General features: G+C 43.4%; 1 long non-coding RNA gene across 1 annotated transcript; it reads left to right on the top strand.

Annotated features, from left to right (window-relative positions):
- The first annotated feature begins 1526 nt into the window (after positions 1–1526).
- LOC142244361 (uncharacterized) lies at positions 1527–2164 on the top strand. Its single transcript, XR_012724526.1, has 3 exons — positions 1527–1565; positions 1851–1953; positions 2111–2164. It is a non-coding gene; the product is annotated as an uncharacterized LOC142244361 (long non-coding RNA).
- The last annotated feature ends 381 nt before the right edge of the window (positions 2165–2545 follow it).

Raw genomic sequence — 2545 nt, 5'->3', positions numbered from 1 at the left:
CGCTGAAGGGATGCAGCTCCTCGGTCTTCTCTTTTGATCTTCTCCCGCTGGTAACGGATTCTAGTAAGTCTCTTAGTCCCGGGGCACACCGAGCAGAAGAAGGGAGGTCACGGTTGCACGGATGGCTCCCTTGTGTCGGTAACGGCCCCTGCACTTGCACTCAGGGTGCGATGCTCTGCAGTCAAGTTGTCACAGCCCCTGGATATGCACTCCGGGCGCGATGCTCTGCAGTCCGGTTAGATCCTTGGTGAAAACAAAGTCCTGCAGACCGGGGATGGCAGAACCCACTTCCACAGGGTGATTCTTCCAAGAATCCGGTTGCAAAAGAACCCTCTGTTCAGGGAGACCACACGTAGCTCTGTCCTGGCTCAGCTCTGGGTCTGTACTCCTTTGCCGCTCTTTTGCTTCCTGGTTCAAACACACAAGCTGTAGGGGATTTCCCACCTCTGTGTCTGTGATTGCACAGTCTGACACTGCCCCCTTGTGGGCAAGTGCTGAAGCAATGTTCAAATCCATTTCTACATTGATGATGCAGTCTGAATGGTTGATCCCATTACAGCATTGCGTTGTGTGACGCATGCAACGGATGCGTTGCATATAGTGGCACAACGCATGCTACAGATCGTACAAAATAACGCAGTCCGTTGTAGTTTTTTTTCCTTGACTTTATCTGAGACATCTGAGCATGCGCAGTTGTGTAAAGTCAGCTGCGTTAACGGAATCCGTCAAATGACGCATTCTAACGGAATCCGCCACCATAGGCGTCCATTATAAAAACAATGGACGCCTAACGGATTCCTGCAGATTGCGTTTTTTTGACACTCCGCCAAGCGCAGAAAAACGTTACATGCTGAGTTCAATCCGCTAGACGCAGCGTCAAAATAACGCCGCTGCGTCGTCTAGCGGATGCAACGCAGACACTTGCGTTACAGTGCGTCGTCCATACATCTCTATGGAGAATAGCGCGGTCCGTTAACGGACCGCGCTATTCTCCATAGTGACGGAATGCGCTGAACGCAAGTGTGAAACTAGCCTAAGACACAACTACACCAGCGCTGCTGCTGAACTCACCCCTCCTCCACTAAATACCAAAGTCCTTTATTGCTTACGTAACGTTCTACCTACAGAAGGAAAATATCCACCCCACCAATGTCTAAAACCTCCTCCTCCATATGAGAGAAGTCTGCAGGATCCTTTATCAGGTATATGACCCTAAGCCTGCAGCTAATGGAGTAGATGCCTGTAACATGTCTCTGCATTTAACCCCTTTATCACTATATGCAACCTAATTACAGATGGTGTTTATATACATGTTCTCTTACAACCACCCAAACGTCTATGTGATCCACATGAATATATAAAGATAAAAGGTACTTGTACAAGTCTCTTTCAACACTATATAAACCTGCCAAATATTACTCTATAACTGCCCAGCACTATATAAGCCTATGAATTAATAGTACTAAAAAATGCATGATCTATTCTAATTTTAGCTGGAAATTTCTTCCATTGGAATACATGTACACTAATTCCTTCCAGCCAAAGGAAATCTAACCTGCTTCTAGGTATGTGCATAGAGGCTGGAATATAGTAAATATTGATGTCTCTTTGGTTTTTTATATATATATTTTTAAAAAAAATCCATTCAAGGTGAATGTAAAGAAGATCTATTCAATCACTGCTCCCTATTGTTTGCGATATTCACCCCTTGAAATCGCCGGTGCTCCAACAATCCCACATAACACTGATTGAAATATTATTCATAAAATCAATGATAAAGGTTCCTTATCATCTGTATACACAATAAACTTGTCATTTACAATCAATTAACACATATCCTTCCTCTGCAGACTTCATCCTCTGGAAAATCTTGTATCATAAACTATTCTTGGTGGTACTCCTTCCATCCTGCTCCATTATTTTCTTCTCTTCTGAAACAGCCCTCTTGTGGAGGTATGCGAGAATGTATTACCCCTATATTCTGATTGTAACCGTGATATACTGTGAGCCATGCATACTTTATAATACGCTCAGACATGGTATCTATTGTATATAGTTGTATATTATGTAATATATGTAAATATTGATTTCTTTATTTCTCACTTCACAGCGACTATACATGATAAAGGCCGTTGGGCCGAAACGTTCACCATCTTTTGTCGCCATCAAATAAATAATCACTTTTTTGCAAAGAAAAAAACTTTTTGTCTTCATTTTATCAACAAGAGAGTGCAGTGTCTATTATATAATGGGTGTTATACTTGACACCGATCTCTCTTTCACCTCCGATATACAATCTCTTGCCCACTCCTGTCGCTTGCACCTCAAGAACATCTCTAGAATTTGCCCCTTTCTCACAATGGAAACTACAAAAACCCTCACCGTGGCCCTGATCCACTCTCGCCTTGACTACTGTAACTCTCTATTAATTGGTCTCCCCCTAACTAGACTCTCTCCTCTACAGTCCATCCTTAATGCATGAGCCAGGGTCACCTACCTGGCTAACTGCTACTCTGATGCCTCCTCTTTGTACCAGTCATTGCAC

This window comes from Anomaloglossus baeobatrachus, chromosome 6, assembly GCF_048569485.1.
Source record: "Anomaloglossus baeobatrachus isolate aAnoBae1 chromosome 6, aAnoBae1.hap1, whole genome shotgun sequence".
NCBI classification, from domain to species: Eukaryota; Metazoa; Chordata; class Amphibia; order Anura; family Aromobatidae; genus Anomaloglossus; species Anomaloglossus baeobatrachus.
The sequence above is the reverse complement of the archived record's forward strand: the minus strand, read 5'-3'. Positions and strand labels throughout refer to the sequence as shown.